Source organism: Microtus ochrogaster, chromosome 1 (genome assembly GCF_000317375.1).
Source record: "Microtus ochrogaster isolate Prairie Vole_2 chromosome 1, MicOch1.0, whole genome shotgun sequence".
In the NCBI taxonomy this organism is placed as follows: Eukaryota; Metazoa; Chordata; class Mammalia; order Rodentia; family Cricetidae; genus Microtus; species Microtus ochrogaster.
The window spans coordinates 13,526,287-13,546,015 of record NC_022009.1 but is presented as its reverse complement, the minus strand read 5'-3'; the positions used below and the strand labels follow the sequence as shown (position 1 = coordinate 13,546,015).

Genomic DNA, 19,729 nt, shown 5'->3' with positions numbered 1-19,729 from the left:
AAACCTGTCATAGGATTGCCCAGAATTCAGTACTAAATGAACAAGGTTACCCAATGAACAGGCAGAGACTTTGACTTCTGTTGTCCAGTGTGGTGGCACATGCTTATAATCCTAGCATTCAGGAGGCTGAAGTAGAGCTGCAATAGTGAAGCCTGGCTCACAAAAACCTTTAGAATTTCCAGTTACATTCTCAGCCTGAAGCTTTTTTTTCTAAGGCCTGGTGTGTTCAGAAAAGCGATTGTCCTAGTAGCAGGTAGCTAACTGCTAATTGAGGGCCAGTGCCAGGAAAGAGTTTATAGAGGGGAAGCTGGAGCTCCTCGCTTCTTTGTAAAGCATTTGGGGAGTTTCTGAAAGCCAGCAGTAGCCCTGCAGTGCCCACTGCTTGCTTGCCTGAGCTGCTCAGCCATTTCCTCCCCAGCCCGCAGTGAGTGACAGGAAACAGGAAGTGATCCTGAATGTTGACTAGTGCTGTTCTGCTGTGAGCAGTGTGTTTCCTTCTGGCCACTCCCTCCGCTCCTTTCCCATCCCCTAGCATTCATTGTCTAAAATATTCAACCTTTTGTGTGCGGTGGTGTGAGTATGCTGTGTGTGTGTGTGTGTGCACGTGCGTGTGTGTATATGTGCACATGTGTGTATGTATGCTAGTGGACAATTTGTGGGAGGGAGTAGGTTCTCTTCTTTCACTAGGCTTGTGGCAGCATCTTTATTTCCTGAGCAATCTTGCAGGCCCCCCCCCCACCTCTCTTTTTCAAACTGCTATTTATTTATGTGTTTGTTTGTTCATTGTGGGTTTTTATTTTATTTTACTTTTTTTTTTTTTTTTGAGACAGGGCTTCTCTGTGTAGCTTTGGAACCTGTTCTGGAACTCAATCTGTAGATGAGACTAGCCTCGAATTCGCAGAGATCTTCCTGTCTCTGCCTCCCGAGTACTGGGATTAAAGGCATGCACCACCACTGCCCGGTTTAACTTTTTATTTTAACACTCTTATTTAGTTATAACTTTAATAGCATACAGTTTTTTCATTTCAAGTATATTGTGCTCTCTTGAGAGTTTTCACCGGACTGTACAAGCATCACAGCCACCCAATTTGAAAGCATTTTCACCGGACTGTACAAGCATCACAGCTACCCAATTTGAAAGCATTTTCACCGGACTGTACAAGCATCACAGCTACCCAATTTGAAAGCATTTTCATTCTTCTAAATTTCTATGGCCTCATTCTGATGTCTCCATCACTGCCACCCCCAAATGTAGCTGCTACTAATTTACTGTCTGTATAAATTTGCCTATTTTGCATGTGAAATAAGTTTAATAATGCAAAATATGATTCTTTGTGATTGATTTATTTCACTTAGTACTGTATATTCAAGATTCCACCATTGTAGTAGTAGGAGCGGCGGGGCTGCGTCCCCAGCACCTCGGCTGCCTGGCTAGCTTATGCCCCGAAATAACAACACACAAACTGTATTCATTTAAACGCTGCTTGGCCCTTTAGCTCTAGCCCTTACTGGCTAATTCTGATATCCCGATCAACCCATCTCTAGTAATCTGTGAGCACCGGTCTTACCGGGAAGATTCTAGCCTACGTCCATCCTGGGTCGGAGCTTCATCGCTTGCCTCTCAGAGAGAGGGGAGCATGGCGTCTCTCTGAGGCATCTGCTCCTGAGAGGAGAGCTGTCGAGTCTGAGCTCACTTCCTCTTCCTCCCAGCATTCTGTTCTGTTTACTCCTCCCACCTATGTTTTAACCTATGAGGTCTTTGTGACCACTGTCAAGTTCAAAGGCGATGCATTTGGTCTAGAGTGTCAGTTTCAGTTTCTGTGGACCAACTTAGACTGATGTGGAGCGTATGTGATGGCTGTGAGGAGTGAAGTGGTCGTGGAAGGATTCTCCAGCATTGTCAGTGACTGCAGATGGACTGACTCCAAGATCACAGCTGCCTGGGGTGCTTGTTGAGTGTGGGAAGGGGGTGGAGGGTTAAGGTAAGGGCAGGGCATTCAGTGTCGTCTAGCTTTATGTGTGTTTATAATGTATTCATTATTGTGTGTCTGTTGTGATAATAGTTATATAGATAATTCCTCATTTTCAAGCAGTCATTAATTTTAAACACCCTTTAGAGCTGTAAAACTGTTTTTTGGCATCGTTAGAAACTTCCTTGGGTTAGAAACCCGATGAGATGATCTTAGTAGACTTTGTCTTCCCTCTGAAGGATTTCTTGATTACTTTAGTTCTTACTAATTTCCAGCTTCCTGGTATCAACTTGTTTATTCAGGTAACCTTTTTTTTTTTTTTTTTTCAAGACAGGGTTTCTCTGTGGCTTTGGAGCCTGTCCTGGAACTAGCTCTGTAGACCAGGCTGGTCTCGAACTCACAGAGATCCGCCTGCCTCTGCCTCCCAAGTGCTGGGATTAAAGGCGTGCGCCACCACCGCCCGGCTATTCAGGTAACCTTGTATTGTAAATTTGCAGAATGCAGATGTATAAATCACCCAAGAACACCTTGGTAACAATGATACATTAGAATCAACAATAAGAATATATATATTACTTTACATGGTAAGTAAATTGTTCTCAAGAGTTACTTGATTGACTTCTTGGATGGGAAGTTTTTAAAGATTATTTATTTCTATTTTATGTTCATGGTGCTTTGCCTGCTTGTATGCCTGTGTGAGGCTGTCAGAAGCCCTGGAGCTGGAGTCACAGTCTTGAGCTGTCATGTAGGTGCTGACAAGTGAACCTGGGTCTTTTGGAAGACCAACTAGTGCTCTTAACTGCTGAGCCATGTCTCCAGCTCCCAAGGATGAGGAATTTTTAAAGTTGGTGCCAAGGAAAACTTTTGGCCAGAAAAGCTAAGGGGTATTTAGGGGAATCAGAACTTTGAAGTAGACTCCATGCAGTGTGTTTGGGTCTTGTGTGCAGATGTCTGCTTAGGTAGTGTCTACCTGTGGTAGATTCTTCATTTGGAAGAGAAACTTGGAAGTAGCTTGGAGAGTTATATTCGAAGCCTTCCAAAAGACCTTGTTTCTGAGTAATGAGCTGAGGTCTTCAGATCTGGGGCTGAGAGACTCTCAAATGTGATTTCAGAACTGCATGCTTAATCAGAACTTCAAAGCGCTTGTTTTGTTTTGGCCTTGCCCATCAGAGCAGGCCTTTCTTAGCAAAGCACATTTGGGGTGTAGGGCGGATGCTGCTTGAGTTGTTGGGCTTTTCCCAAATGGCTGCCTCAGATTCTGCCACTTGGACCTCTGAAAATAAGGGCTTTCAAGGCCCTTATGTAATTCTCATCATTTCATTACACCTAAGAGGAGACAAGTTATTTATGATGTTCAGATATGAAAGTCATTAAAATATGTAATACACTAAAGTGCTTTTGGGTGGGGTAGTAGTAGGAAGCCTTAAGCAATGTCTTCCTGCAGTGTTCACACGTGATCTATATTTCCTGTCTTTGCCCTTACCATGTACCTCATGCCATTTCCTTGCCCTGAACAGTTGTTGGTAAACTGCTGTGTGAATTAAATCTCCTGGGAAGTTGGTCTCGGTTGCTCTTCACCTGTGCTCCCCAGTGGTTCTCATTCGGTGGATATCACCTGGCATGTGCAGGCCAGATGGCTTGGCTGGGAGCCACAGACCAGACTTGGAGTTGGACTTGGCCCAGTGCTTTTTTTAATCCTGCTTGGACCAGCTGGTCTGGCCCCAGCTTGCTGCCCCACACCCTGTGTTCTTGATGGCTTCAGTGCCTTTGCTCTGTTCATTTCCCCCAAGAAGGAACTTCTCTGTCTGTAGGGCTCAGTGCTAGAGGTGGGCTTCCTGATCAACCTTCCTGTACACATCACTGTGTGTGTGTGAGCTTAAATATTGCCAGCTTTCCAGTGTGGTTCTTAGAGGTCTTCATGCATTGAGCCATCCTCATGAATTGTCCTGCTTTACAGCGAGTACTCAACATTGACAGATTTGCATTGTAGAAAGCATGTACTGAGCCTGCTATTTTTGTGTGTTTTGAAGGTGAGGTTTCACACTGTTGCTCTCGTTGGTCTTGAATTTGTGAGTTCAAATAGTCTGCTTTCCTCAGCCTACTGACTACCTGGCACTATAGCCTCCTGACTACAGTACCTGGTACTGCTTTACCCTTTTGTTTTATTCATTCATTCACTCATTTAATTATTTTTTGAGACAGGGTTTCTCTATGTAGCCCTGACTGTCTTGGAACTCACCAAGTAAACCCACAGAGATCCCCCTGCCTCCCCTGAGTGCTGGGATTAAAGGCGTACATACTCCACCATGCTCTGCTAGTCTTTGTTTTTCAAATAATGTTTTGAGGCAGGGTTTCTTGTTGCTTGTTCTTACTGAATGTTAAGGCATGTGCCACCACCACATGGCTGAACCTTACATTTTTAAAAATTAAATTGTATTTCTGTTTTGTGTGTTCACATGTGCATGCTGTAGTGCTCAGGAGAAAATAGAGCACACCTGTGGTATCGGTTCTTCCTTCCACCGCATGGGCCCTGCCCACTGGTCCAGCCCAGGTCTTTGGGTATCCTGACAGCAGGGATATTTACTTGTTGCACCATTTCCTAGGCTTCCCAGTTAGAACTTTTGAGCTAAGTTTTTCTGAATCTTCCATTCTTAAAGAAAGTAAAACAATGTGGTGTGTTAAGTTTTTTGGGGGGCTCGGTGTTCGGATTTTTTGTTTGTATTGTTTTTGGGAAAGTTAGAAGAACTGACAGAATGTTTCTTCCTTGTAGTTTGATGAGAGTATTCATGTTGAACCCCGGCATTTTGGAGACTGGTTTATATGTGCACATTTCTCAAGTTGCCAGGTTGCCTTCTCATCCTTTCTGGCTTTCAAGAAGACAACAATCCACACAATTCCTTTCTGTTTCAGCTCATAGAACAGAAATTTGCTGTTTTGTACCTGCATGGGTCCTTCAGCAAGATCCCAACCCCTTTGGGTCATGTTAGTTCCCCAATAAGATGGGACTGGACCCTAGCATGAAGTCATCACTTTGATGGGTAAAATTTACACTCCTACCCTCATTGCATTCCTTATTATTTTGTTCCTAAGCAGGCACTTAGGTCATCTCTGAATTGTCTTAAACTGTATTCCTATTACTTTAGTGGAAAGTCAACTTCCTGTTGAGTAAATTTATCTCCACTTCTGTGTCTGGATTTGTCGCTGCTCCCTCTAGTCCCAGATCTGTTAGTCACCCTCCCATTATCCTGGTGAATTCTTACCTGTCAAAGTACAGTTCCAATAACAACTTTGGAGCATCCTTTGCTGGCCTCCAGGAGGTGCCCTTTTCTGTATTCTTGCAGCATCCTTAAATGTTTTTTTTTGTTTTTTGTTTTAAACAAATAACACCCCCTGCCCTTCAGGTTCTCAGGCTGGGTTTATAGTCATCATACTTCTGTATTGGCTTCCTTGGTGCTGGAATTGTAGGTGTGTTTCATTACACAGACTACTGGGAACTGCACGGGGTGGCACTAACATAGTGGCACTAACCTGTCATCCTAGCATTTGAGAGGATGATGTAAAGGGACGATGAGTTGAAGGTTAGTCTGGGCCACATAAAAAATTCGAGTCTGGGGTGCATAGTGAGACATTGTCTCAAAACAATAACAGCAATTCATTTTGCATCTTTGACCCACCCATGTGTGTATATATGCATGAACATGCATGTGTGGGAAGTTTGAAATCAATCATGTGCCATTTTGCAAGACTAGCTTGTGTTTGGAGACAGGCTCTATCATTGGTCTGGAGGCCACTGAACTCCAGGGCTCTGCAGGTCTCCAGCCTTCCCAAGACTGGAAGTCCCAGTTTGTGCATCATGCCTGGCATTTTAAGTGGGTTTTGAGGTTAAACCATGGCGTTCATACTTGTACAGCAAGCATTTTATTTACTGATCTATCTCCCCGTCTCATTCTCATACATAGATAGATGAAAAGTGAGCCCTCTCTCAGCTGCAGAGACGATTTTATCACTTCAGACATGGTGGTGTGTTTTCTTTAAGCTCCCTCTCCCCCTTTCCTGGTAGTGGCAGTGTCTATATTTGTATGTATTAATGGTTTTGAAAATAATTCTAAATATGTTTTATTTCATTATTCACTATTATAATATAAAGCGTATTATTTTGTAGTGCTGGGGGTGAACTCTGGAGCCTTGCACGTGTTAGACAAGCGTTCCACCAATAAGCTACATCTACAACCTCCATCATTATCATTTTTATTTATTATTACCTTATTTAATTGGAATATTGTTCACATGCCACATAGTTCACCCAATTATAGTGTATAGTTATTTAGTTTGTATTGAATGCTGAGAGCGTATATCCATCATCATGGTCCAAATTTAGGATTGTTTTTATCACCTCAAAATGGAATTGTGGCCCTGACTCAGTGGTAGACATTTGCATAGATGCATAAGGCCCTGGTGTTGTACAGAAAAGGAGAGGTGGGGATGCTGTGGGGTGGGGGTGGGGAGGGGAACAAATGTGCAGTTAAGTGTGCCAGGCACACTACCCGCTCCTGGCCTCAGGCAGTTACTATTCTACTTTCTGCATCCTTGGGTTTATGTGTTCTGGACATTTTATGTAAAAACATCACCATCGTTTTATGATTTGTAAGCATGTTCCCTGCATACTGTAGGGCTGCAGTGACTGGGTTTGTCTTGGCTTTTTTCTTGCAAGCGTCACCTATGCACTTGTCATTTAACTCGTTGCTATCTCTGATTTGTAAAGTGGGGGATGATAGTGGTTAGTGTGGTAGATAAACAAGTTAACAGGGAGTGCATTCAAGGCTGTTTTGGCCCTAGTAAGGAATCTGTGAGTCTTGGCTCCTGTTAGGCTAGGATCTGCCATTTCTAATTGATTCATTTCCTGATCTTTTATGTTGGTGTTTATTCTGTTGGTGTTGTTGCCAATTAACCTTCAAGTACATATATAACAATTATTCAGACCAGTTCTACTGTGTATTCCTAAGTAAATCCCGAGTTTAGAGTTTAGTTATTCTAATAGTCTCTGTCCTGTCACAATGGCTTAAGCTGGAGAAAAAAGCTGCAGCCTTTTGGCAGTATAATTATGTGTCCTCATTTGGCACCTCGGTGTATTTATTTGTGTGAGAGATGGCGCTCTCATCTGATTTAAAGTCAAAGTAAATCTAGGACATTTACTTTTGAAAGCCATGTTTTTCTTCCATTAAAGTGAGTTTTGTTTCCTCAAAAGTTGCTTTTGAGAGTAATAAAAAAACCCGTATTTTTCCTTTTAGACTTTTTTTTTTTCCCAACATCAAGGATGTCTTATGTTTTTTAAGAAATATTCCTGGTATCCAAGACATTCCCATTGTTACCACCTACAAAATGGCCAAGGTTTCATTTGAGTGATTGACGGGGGCTTCAAAGAAACTGTCGAAAATAGCAGTGCATTTTCAAGATAAACTCAATACAAGTGCTGATCACATCTAGGTTCGCGTGTAAGGTTGCTTAATGCCAGACAAAAACTGGAGCCCCTGGCTTAGAACCAGAAATCTGGGGTCAGGACTTGCCACCATTCTGCTGAGCTTCCTCTCCAGAACAAATGTAAATGGGTTTACTCTTTCTGGCAGTTGGCCTAGAATACCTGTGGAGCTCATCCAGAGAAGAGCTAGCTGCTTGGTGACAAGCAGCTGAGCGGCATATGCCTGGAATCTCAGCTATTTTGGGAGGCCTGCTTGAGCTAGAGTGAGGTTAGGCCAGCTTGTGGAACTTAATGAGACCCTGTTTCAAAAGGGTGGTGGTACAGCCTAGTGGTAGATAGAGTACCTACCTAAGATGTGCAAGATCGTAGGTGCAGTCCCCAGGTCTAGACAGGCAGGCAGGTATGTGTGCATGCGCGCGCGCACGCGCGCGCGCACACACACACACACACACACACACACACACACACACACACACACACAGAGTCCCTAGGTCTGTGCAGACAGGCACACATGCACACGCACAAGCACACACACATACACACACACACGCAGTCCCTAGGTCTATATAGACAGACAGGCAGGCAGGCACTCACGCACGCGCTCCCCCCCCCCCCCGTTTTAGACAGACAGACAGACACGCAAGCACGCACAGTTCTCTGCACCAGTAGGAAGACTGTGGAATAGCTGTCCAAATGGGTTCTGTTGCACCCTTTTCCACTGTTGATTTCACAGCCCTTCAGTTACATTACATCTGCTATATTTTTACATTTCTGCCATCTTGTGTATTTTCTTTTTCAGTTAACTTTATTCTTGGTACCTTCAAAATTTTAGCAATTCTGTGTTCTAAGGCTTTTTTTTTTTTTTAAATGAGTGGTTCCAGCTCTGTAAAAATTATGTATAAAAGTCAGGTGTGATGGCATATAGCTGTAATGCCAACACTTGGGAAGTGTAGACAGGTAAAAGATCAATGTTCAAGACCATTCTCTATTTACATATCACTCAGGGTCACATGAGACCCAGCCCCCCTCCCAATTACCTCTAAAGTAAATGCCTATATATAACTTATTTTTTTTGGTGGCAAAATAATGAATTATAGTCTTATGGGAAAAAAGTTCCTGCATGTAGCTAGGTGGTTTTCTGTTTCCTGAAAACATTCTGACATCCTGCTCAATTATGAGCCACAAAAGCTGCAGTTTGTAAGAAGTTTTTGTAAGGGTCAGTCATCCATCCAAAACATACTCTTAAATTTCAGACTAAATAAATGTGAAGTGTTGAGTGTGAATGTGTTAGCATTTTATAAATGTATATAGGGAGTATGATTAATAAAATTTATTTGAAAACATTTCTTTGTTTATAACACTTGCCATTTATAAAGTGGTATTTATAATACAATTATTGTGTAAAGATCTAAGGGTCTAGTAAAATCTTCTCAAGGTTCATATTTGGAAAGTTTAAGAAACACCTTTTTCTAAAACCATGCCAAGAAATCAGTGAAATGGTTGGCGGTACCCGGCCTCTCATCCGTGTACACCCGCATGCTCACATACTGTGCATGTATGAGGTAGCTTTGTTATAAAGCAGCATTTAGAGAACTTAGGCAGCTTTGGCTTTTTTTTTTTTTTTTTTCACAGAATGCAGGCAAAACAGCAATCATCAAAAAAAAGTCCCCAAGTTCTGTCTTAGTACTTTTTTTGCTAAAACACAAGACCAAGGAAGTTATATGGAGAGGATCTTGCAGTTTCTTTGGGCTTTACTGTTCCAGAGGGCTAAGAACTCATCACTACCATGGTGGAGAGCATGGTTGTAGGGATGGCCCTGGAGCTCTGAGAGCTCACATACTCACTGACAAAAAGGAACCCTGGAGAATGTGTGGGGGTAGGAGGAGGCTTTTGAAACCATAAGCCCCCCCCCCCCCCCCGCCCCATGACATACTTCCTAATCCTTTCTAAGCAGCCACTAACCAAGTATTCAAATGCCCAAGACTTATGGGAAAGTAGTCATCTCAAGTCCTTTCATCCTACTTAAAAATGCCGTTTAAAAGGAAAGAGTGTAACTTGGTTCCTGATAGGTTGATTAGTTTTGCTTAACTCAGTTGGCAGAGTCAGTAGTTGTCCAAAACGTTACTGAACACCAAATATATTATCTTCTAAGTAAATATGAAAGTTACATTTGTTAATGTTTCTGACAAAGGAAGTATTGAGCAGTAGGGAAATGAGATACTAGAGGCAAACACTGAGTGCTTCTGGCTAATTAGGGAGGTGTCATGTGACATCTTTGGTTCACCATTACAATCTCCTGGTAAACTGAGCAGATTTGTTTTATTTAAATTGCTTGTTCAATATTCTTTTGTTACTTTTTTTTTTAAATTGTAAAGTTGGCATGGGCCCTGGGTTTCATAAGGACATTTTCATAGAGGCATGTGAATATATGTGAACATGTTCCCCTGCTCCTGTATCCCCTTCCTCACCCTATTCTCCATCCTCTTCACCTCCCAAATGCTGGGATGATTGGCATGTGCCACTAAGTGTAGTGTAGTTAGTTCCTTTTTGGGGCCAGGGGTGTTCTTGACCCTGTGGTGCTTTGGTGGGGAGCCCAGTCTGATGAAGTCTCTGGGAGCCAGCCTGGACCCAGGGCTCTAAGTAGCTGAGGTGTTCAGAGTTCCTTTTCCTCACTCTTTCAATGGAAAAGGAGGACTTTCACATTTATGTGTCTTAATAAAATGCCTTGAAATGGTATCAGATGGGCATTGTATGTTTTGATGATAGCAGCCAGAGTAAAGGTCAAAATGTCATGGAAAAATGGCAAAACAAGCAGGAGGGAATAGTGATAAGTTTATTTTTAGCAGTTTAGAATGTTCCATTTAGAAGCAGTTAAACTGGCTAGAGTTGGGGCAAGGGAGGGGTGCTGGGCAGTTTAAAGGCCGCAGCTATTATGGTGAGTGCCTGACATTTTGTTTTGAAGTGTGTCAGCCTGTGTATTTTAAAAAACAGAAAATCCCTTGTAATAATTGGGTTTTTACAGTGTGTCTTGATAAAACAGGTATTTCAAATGTAGACTTGAGATTTAAATTTTTGTTAATTGTTAGGTTTGTCAATCTTTTGGACATTTGGCTTTGGTTATTCTTTCAAGATTTAAGTAGTAAAAGAAAAGCCATGTCAGTAAATTTTGGTCCTTTTGGTCAATAAATTGAAAAACAAAAAAAAAAGGAATCACGAAAGTTCATATGCAAAGATTCTATTAATTTAAACTATAGATTATTTATTAAATATTTATTAAAAACAAATATTCTACTAATTTAAACTTCTCTCCTTCCCCACATAGACTGGGGATTGAATCTGTGGCCAAGGCCTGCTCTGCTGCCTCTCTATCACGGAACTGCATTCTTGGCCTTACACTGCTGTGTAGCCAGATCTAAGGTCTCTACGATTTTTATTTTTATTTTGTTTTTTTTGAGACAGGGTTTCTCTGTAGCTTTGCAGTCTGTCCTGGAACTAGCTCTTGTAGACCAGGCTGGCCTCGAACTCACAAAGATCCGCCTGCCAACTGCCTCCCGAGTGCTGGGATTAAAGGCATGCATAACCACCGCCCAGCTCATAAGATTTTCTTCATCAAAATATTGAGAGATTTGAATTCTGTTCCAGAGGTTCTTGGTTCAATTTCTAGCTCACATGGCAGCTCACAATTGTCTGTAACAACAGTTACAGGGTCACAAGGATGTTTCCTGCTTCCACAGACAGTTTGCAGAAATGGTGCACAGACAAAAACATGCAGGCAAAACACCCCAAAACTTAAAAATACATATTAAAATCTCTCGTGCATATGTGCCCCCATCACCCCACCCAGTGTGTGTGTTTAGTAGTCAAAGGGCAGCCTCAGAAGTCAGTTTTCTCTGTTACTGGAAAATTTGGAGAGTACTGTTTTGGTTGCTAAATGATACTGGGAAAATCAGGAGCTTTCCTGGGGTTTTTAGATGCATTAGAAAAAAATTTAAGAGTGGACTCATAGACGCTCAAGGACAAATTTATTAGTGTTTAAAAGAGAACCCAGTGGCAGGCAAGCCATAAATTTTAGTGGTTGCCTGGAGGAGACTGGGAAAGATTTGGGGTGGGGTATGCAATTTAAGTTAAGTTGGTATGGAGGTCAGCCATCCTACATGACAGACAAGCCAACCACATGAGAGAGAGAGGAGCTTTAGAGTAAGAAACCCCAAAATACTGGAGAAAGCATGCTTAGAAGAGAGAAAGGAAGAAGGAAAACCTGTGCTTGTGTTGAGTGATTCAGAGTAGCAGGCAAACTGACATAGCTGATGGCTGTGTAGGAGGTGGGAATTCTGGGAAGGAGAAGCACGTGATTTCATTAAGGGGATAATTATTCCATCTATCTCTTTAGCATGGCTTAAGGTGAACTCAGTAGTATCTAAGGGGTGGTCCCTTAGCCAGGTCATTGACCTGCCCAACTGGAATGTTAGGTCTCTACCCAGGCCAGAGATCTCTTTCTCTTCACTAGAAGGAAATAGCTGTCTCTTAATGGGCTTCTGCGGTGTCATTTCTACCTTGTGGGTCCCAGGGATCAAACTCAGGATATTAGACTTGGTGGTGAGCCATTTCCTGGCGATACTTGAAGGAATGCTTTGACCTGTAGATGACAATTGTCAAAGCCTAGAGACTTACCATGGCTGTGATACCTGTAGGAGAGCTTGTAGAGGGTGGGAGAATAGCGGTTGTATTGGCATCTAGTAGGCAGGCCAGAGCAGCCCCCACTGCTTAGAATGAGCAGGTTGAGATTATTACTTGTGAAGTTCAGCAGCCTGGTGCTGTGGTTTGTGTCTTAAGTGTTCCCAAAGATCTGTGTGGTAAAGGCTTTTATCTTAGAACAGTACAACTGGGAGGTGGGTGGAAGTTTTAAGATGGTGGAGCCTAGCAGGGAGTCTTTGGGCCATTTGGGGTGTGCCCTCTAAGGAGATTGTGGGGTCCCAGGCCCTTCCGTTTTTGCTTCTTGGCCACAGGTGAGTCCTTTTGTTGCTCTGTGCATTTTGTCATGATGCCTCTCCACGGCCCCCAGCAATGTGTTCAGTGAATTATGAAATGAAACTTGAAGAACTTTGAGGCAAACTTACTTGTTTGTCTTTACAAATGATCTCTGGTGTTGGTTAGAGTGATGGAAAGGAGGAGCTGGGGTACTCCATGGTAGAGCTGTCTGCTGCCTTTACTTGGACACAGCTTACCCCATTTTGTTTGACCATTTATCAGACTTATCCTTTACTATGTCAGGATATTATTTCTACAGCAGTTGGCTACTCCTGGAGACTGGTGTTAATTTCCAGCCATCGTTTCTGGTTTTTTATTTTTGTGTGCTGTCACACATATAGGTAAAATTAGGCAGAATGAACCTTAGTATTTTCTCTGAGACTATAGAAAGAGCCTAAAGACTTACCTTTTGGGTTTTGGTAAGGCTCCTGGTAGGTTTTGGCTGGAAGAATTGGCTGTCATTACTTAGCCAATAAGTACTTTTCTGCCCAATTGCAAAAGTAAAACAAACATTTAGTCTCAGTCTTCACCCCATATATAAACAAAACACATAATACTCTCCAAACAAAACAAAGCACTTAGTGGTCCAGGGAGCATATATAGCTATCCCTATTCAACTTTTTGTGTTTACAGTTGGCCAGGGCTAGCTGTGAGAAGCCCAACTGCTGTTGGGTCTAGGGTGGGGGAGGGTGTCACGCAAAGATGGGAACAGACTACCAAAGTCTAATAAACCAGAAGCAAACTTTATTCCAGAAGCCAGATTCCAGGAAAAATAAATAAATAAAAAAATCTCCATGGGGGCACAAAAGGCTTATCATCTATCTGAGACCACAGCCAGAGATGGATGTTGTGAGGCTGTGGCAAAAAAAGGCCCACTTTTTTTTTTAATAGTAGGGGCACCACGCATTAGGTCTGAACAAAAGAATTTTTACAATCTCAAGGTAAACCCAGATACAGATTACGTTACCTTGCAATCTTTATTAACAGAGTTTTTCAGTTAAACAAGTGTTTGTACTTAACCTATTGTCTTCCTTGGTGCTTCCAGGTGGTGTTTCCTGAAGCCCTGCGCTCTCCCCTTCGATGCTGCCAGGTTCACATAGCAGGGATAATGCATAACCCAGGGTTATATCTATCTCCTAGAAGTTAACTCAGTTCATATCTGTCATTAATCAAGGATGGCCGGGGTGTTAGGCTCTCATTTTACAGAGAGCTGCTTCGGCCTTGTAATCGAGCTATGGGTTGTAAAGCAGAGTAACCCACTGTTAATAGTTAATCCTTAAACTGCTGAGAAAGATGCTGACAGTCTGCTCTCATTCTCCTAGGCTTACAACTTTATATTTCTTTATTTCTACGTTCTTACTTTTGGAGTCTACATTTTTATATTCTTATTCTCGGACCCTTCAACTGACATGGTTATCCTGATTGCATTCCAAGTGAAGGCTTGGGGAGTCCAAAGGTTTTGAGTCCTCAGATCCTTTTAAATGCCAGGTTCTTCCAATGGGCTTGATTTAAACCTGTCATGATGCTTTAAAAACCTTCACAAGAGGCTTGAGAGCCATAGTGACATGGACTTCTGCTTGTTTAGTGGGGACTTGAAAAAGGCCAGATATATATTCAACCACATATCTCCAATCTCCATGTGAAAAAACAGCAAGTTTTGAGTTCTCAGTTGAAAATAGCTGCTTGGGGCAACTTCTTGTGAAATTAGTTTCCCATTAGAAAATAAGATATTCTGTTCTTTTTCCAAAACAGTGTAGGTTTTGGTTTCATATAAAGCCTGCATGAAAGTGTAAACATTGAGTGTACTGTTCATTTAGATATATCTGAGGTTCCCGCAGTGTGTGGTGAGTGCTGTAGGTCATGCCACAGAGCAACAGAATGGCTGAGCTTGCCATCCCAGAGCAGAGAGTTTCTAGGTAACTGCAGGGCTAGAGTGAAGTTTTCCCGCTTGCTTTTGTGTCTGTCTTTGTCTACTTTGTGTCTTTGGTTATTAGTGCTCCACAGTAAGAATATGATGAAAACCACAAACATAAACTACCTGCATAATTTAAAAATTTCTAAGCCAGTCCTAATCTGAGGTGCTTGGGTGGGGCAGAGGGAAGAGGATGATAAGTTCAAGCTTTATCAAATAATAGCTTTGACATTTTAGTGAGAATTGCCCTTAAAAGTACATGGTTATAGGAAAGATTCTTTGACATAATAAATAGTATATATTGATTGAGTTTAGTGTTGTATTTAAAGATGTTTGAAGGCTGAAAGTCTAATCTGTGAAGAATTAAGGAAAAAATTTTAAGACATTTAAAGCCTAAATATTAAAACCTAAAACATAGACTAGACATGGTGTCTCATGTCTGTAATTCCAGCACTTGAGAGGCTGAGGTAAGATTAAGAGATGGTAGTTAGTTTAAGACTGGCCTGGGCTACATAGTGAGTCCATCTGTTGTGCAGGATGGACTCTCTGAACCAAACAACTGCCATTTTTGTGAGTTCACCTGTGCCTGCTTGCAAAAAGGCCACCCCGCAGCTGGATGTGGTGGCCTACACCCTTTAATACCAGTTTACAACAGGCGGCGGCAGGTGGATCTCTGAGTTTCTGACCAGCCTGGTCTATAGATGGAGTACCATCACAGCCAGGACTACAGAAAAAACAAAGAAACAAAAACCCCAAACAAGTAACCATAAAAGGATCAAGCTGAACTTGTTGACTGTTGACATCTCACAGAATGGGAGGTGGGGAGGGTTGGGTGACTCTGGTGTCCAGGCATTGGACAGGAGAGGGGCCCGAGCATAGGTCAGGTTGGGTAGAGCTCCATTTGTATGGCTGTGGGAAAGACTGCTGGGTAAAGAGTTTCTACTATAGCCTTTGGGGGTCACCCACACTCCTGGAAGTAATCCTTTGCTTGTGCTCAGTGAGTAAGCCCAGTTAACCCAGTGGTTAAACCAAGGATAAACTTTGGTGGTGCCATAACTTTGTTTGTTGTTGGGACCTTAGGGAGGGGGAAGGCCTTGTTTACTTCTCCCTTAGGGAAGGAACCTCAGTAACACCATCTTGAACCTCAGTGTGGAACCCTGTCTGAAAACAACAGTCAGCCTCCTAGAACATAGATGCACCTCCCATGTTTAAACAGTAGTTGCCCAGCTGCTTTTCAGAAAGTGTTAAATCAGGTTTTAAATGCCCATATAATTGGCACTGAGGAAGTGATTTAGCCACCCCTTTCTATCCTCCTTACTGCTGCTTCAATCATTCCCTCTCCTGAGAAGGACTCTCCTTGAAAGAGTCAAGAGCTGTCGTCTCTAGTGGAGTCCCGTGGCTGTGACAGTGTTGAGGACTGGAGCTGCTGGTAGCTTCACTTTGAAGAACTATGCTTGGTTGATGGCCTTACAGAAACAGAGGCATATGTTCTGGTTTTGTTTCTTATTTTTCACTTTTTTTTTAAAAAAAAGTGTTATGTGTGTATGAGTGCTTTGCCTGCCTGCCTGCCTGCCTGCCTGCATGTATACTTCATACATATATGGTATCTGTGGAAGTCAGAAGAGTATTGATTGGGTAGATGTGATTTACCATGTAGGTGCTGGGAATCAAACCTGGGTCCTCTGGAAGAGCAGCCAGTGCCTTTGACCTTTATGCCCATAATTCCAGAGCTTTGGAGGTAGAGGCAGGACTTTAAAGTCATTCTTTCTACATGGTAAACTACCTTGTCTCAAGAAAATGAAATTACTCTCCTATCCCCAATAAACTAAACAAAACCAACCTATTGAGTCAAATTAAGTGCTGTACGAATGGTGTGAATGGGAAGGAAGGTGGAAATCTCAATCAAACAGCCGTGAGTCTGTTGGTGAACACTGTATAGGCTTTTACAGTATCTATGTGTGTTATAGCATGCAACCTAAAATATAAATAGTGATACATCTACATGATAGATATTTATTTGTGTGTAACCTAAGAATAGAGAATGTTTGTTTTAGTATTTGTTAGATAACCTACTATTTGTACAAATGTTTCTACTCCTGAGTACAATTTTAAAAATAGTTTCCCAGTAGAAATGCTTTAAGAATCTGTGAAAAGAGGGGGAGGGAAGTTGAGTGGGTTTAGGAAGTGAAGTGCTATAACTGAATGTCATTAGGATAGTTCCTGAAGAAAATACCTCTGGGGACATTTTCCATCAGAATTGTGGTCAGTGTGTGCACAGTCACACAGACAGAAATAGATTATTTCTTACATAACACAGAATGGAAACACCTGATCATTTGTCATTTGTTTGCATATAAATAAGGAAGAAGGTTATTCTCATGTCATAGTTGCTAGTATCCTTTTTTAAAACATACGAGAGAGAGAGACGTTCTCACAACATCAGGCTTGTGAAGCAAGCATCTTTGTCTTCTGAGCCATCTTGCTGGCCCTAGCCTAGGCTTAGTAGTCCAGACCTTTTATGAGTCTGAGTGACTCTAGGCCAAAATTACACAAAATAAATGGATATCATAAGCAAGATATGGGTAGTAGACACGTTTGTAATCCCAGCTGTTAGGAAGTGGAGGCAGGAGCATCAGAAGTTCAGGATTATCTTTGGTGATAACATAGTGAGTTGTAGGCCAGCCTATGCTACTTGAGATCCTGTCATAAAAACCAAACCAGACCAAACCAGAAGTATTGTCAGAAGTACACCCTTTGAGGTGAGGTGAGCAAACCTGCCAAGTTTGCTGTGGGCAGCTTTTTTTTTTTTTTTTTGGTTGCTACTTGGATTTCTTTTAAATTCAAAATAAATGTTTAGCATATATACGCTTATGTGGCTTTTGAAATATTAGATTATAAAAAAAATGAAGGCTGTTTCCACCGTTTCTTTTACTAGTTGGAGAAACTTGTAAAGGAATTCCAAATAGTCTATGTATGCAAGAGGGCACAGTGAAGAAACTACGGGCATGGGCACTTCATTGCATGGTTGAAGTTTTTACTGTGGATAAGAGAGCAGAGAGAAAAAGAGGCAGACCGGGCATGGCCAAGGCTGTCTGTGAGAGAAGGGAGAATAGCACGCAGTGAAAGAGTAAGAGGCTAGCCAGAGATAGAGAGAGGCAGTCCAGAGCCAGCCAACTCTGAGGAAGGTGAGGGACTGTGGGGGGCCAAGGGTCTGGGGCTGGGGCTTCTTTGAAAGGGGTGCTTGTGAATAGTGACTGTGGGAGCCTGAAGGCTGAGTGCACTTTGATATGCAGTCACAGGTACAGGACAGCAGAGAACTGTGCGTCCCTTCTGCCAGAGGTAAGGGAAATGACTCCCTCGGCAAACCAGAACCAGTTCCTGAGGAATGCTGACTTTTACTGCCAGAAACCGGCTTGATCTTAATTCTGGATATTTAGACAGACTGAGACCCAACAGTCTGGGCCTGGCTTTACCCCCTAGGTTTGACTTTCCTGATTTTTGGAATAAATTTTGACTACTACTTTTGGCTTGAATTTTAACTGTTTGTTCTTTATTTATTGTGTGTGTGTGTTTGTGCGTGTGTGCTTTTGAAAATGGTTTATAAATGCACATTCTTGTGATTGCCTCATTCTTAAACTGGCTTTGAGTGTTTGTGGGCAGTAGGCTCTATATGCTTAACATAAAAATAGGTGGTTTCTTTTGTTTCTTTCTTTCTTTATTTATTTATTCTTGTGATTGCCTCATTCTTAAACTGGCTTTGAGTGTTTGTGGGCAGTAGGCTCTATATGCTTAACATAAAAATAGGTGGTTTCTTTTGTTTCTTTCTTTCTTTCTTTCTTTTTTTTTTTTTTTTGAGACAGGGTTTCTCTGTGCAGCCCTGGCTGTCCTGGAACTCACTTTGTAGACCAGGCTGGTCTCAAACTCACAGAGATCCACCTGCTCTTTGCTGGGATTAAAGCTGTGCCCCACCACTGCCAGGCAAAAATAGTAGTGTTACTATAGGCAAGTTCTTTATGGAGAAAGAAGTGGCCAGAGGTTCTTGTGCTTCTTATAATCTGTATAATGCAGAGAGAGGTAGGGAAGGGAGGAAAATGTCCATGTATTCTGATATCCTTGACTTCCCTTCCTAGAGTCTTCAGTCTACATATCCAGGTTTAGCTTTTTCTTCAATGCAGTTTTCCTTTTCTAGCTACTGCTGGGCACTTCAAATTTAGCATGCCCCAAATTTCTCTAGGATCTTTTCATTTTAGGGAAAGGCACTGTTTTCTCCTTTATGGCCCAAGTGCCATCTGTTTGGCCCCTAGCTGAGCCCTCCCTGCATGCCCTCCTCTCCCACCCCCATCCTTGGACTTTTCTTCCTGTTGCAGAAGCCTCCAGGAGGTCTGTGCCCCACCCTGGTACTTCTGTAGTCACCTTTCCTGGAAGCTGTTAGACTGTGCCTTCTAGGTCCTCTTTGTGCAGCTCCTGCTGTTCCCAAGGTCACTGACTACAACCTCTTCCCAGCTAGCTGCAGGGCACTGAAAGTTTTTGCTCCTCCTAGTTTCCTTGAAGGCCTGGGAAGCCCTTCTTCCTCTTGTGCTTTTGACCAGCATCTTTGACTCAGCACAGGTGGCTTAGATGCCACCACCCAGATAGAGAGCTGAGTATCTCTTATCCCATCAGACTTTCTCCTCATCCAGTATTTACCGCACTGTTGTCATTATTAGGGAGTGAGTTGTGAGCCTGTCCCTGTCGTCCCTTGTTGCTCTGCCTTTTCTGTTCTCTCCTGCTCATATCCTTCTGACATTCTACTTTGGGCTGTTCTTGATGCTTGTCTGTGTACACTCCACCAGAGCAGAGCTTCATCTCTTCTGCTCATTGCTGTAAAGTTGGCACTGTTAACTTTGCCTCACAGGCTAGTCAGTAATTCTCAACCTTCTTAACGCTGTGACCCTTGAATACAGTCCCTCATGTTGTGGAGACCCCAACCATAAAATTACTTCATTACTACTTCATAACTGTAATTTTGTTACTGTTATGAATCATAATGTAAAATATCTGTGTTTTCCAATGGTCTTGGACGACCCCTATGAAAAGATCATTGGACCCCCAAAGGGGTCAAGATCCACAGATTGAGAATCCGTGGTTTAGCGGTTGGGGAAGGCATGACAGGATGCTTATAGTAGCTGTTCGTACATATCCTGTTGTCAAGAGCTTGGGGCACAAGTGGGGCTGAGCTGTAACCCTCAAAGCCTTAGTGACCTGTTTTGTCAGCTAGGCCCTTCTGTACTGCATAAGTTCCAGGACTTTTTGGCATAGTGCCACCAGTTGGGAAGTGTGTGTGTGTGTGTGTGTGTGTGTGTG

General features: G+C 42.5%; 1 protein-coding gene across 3 annotated transcripts in view; it reads left to right on the top strand.

The window, feature by feature from the left end:
- Ppp2r5e (protein phosphatase 2 regulatory subunit B'epsilon) overlaps positions 1-19,729 on the top strand; it is a 143,179-nt gene that overhangs the window by 32,217 nt on the left and 91,233 nt on the right. The window contains exon 1 of one of the 3 annotated variants that reach the window (XM_013346141.2): positions 10,337-10,381. The exons of the other annotated variants lie outside the window; for them this stretch is intronic. The gene's annotated coding sequence lies outside the window, so the exon portion shown is untranslated. Of the gene's footprint in view, positions 1-10,336; positions 10,382-19,729 lie in introns of those variants that run through there. 3 annotated transcript variants of the gene reach the window in all.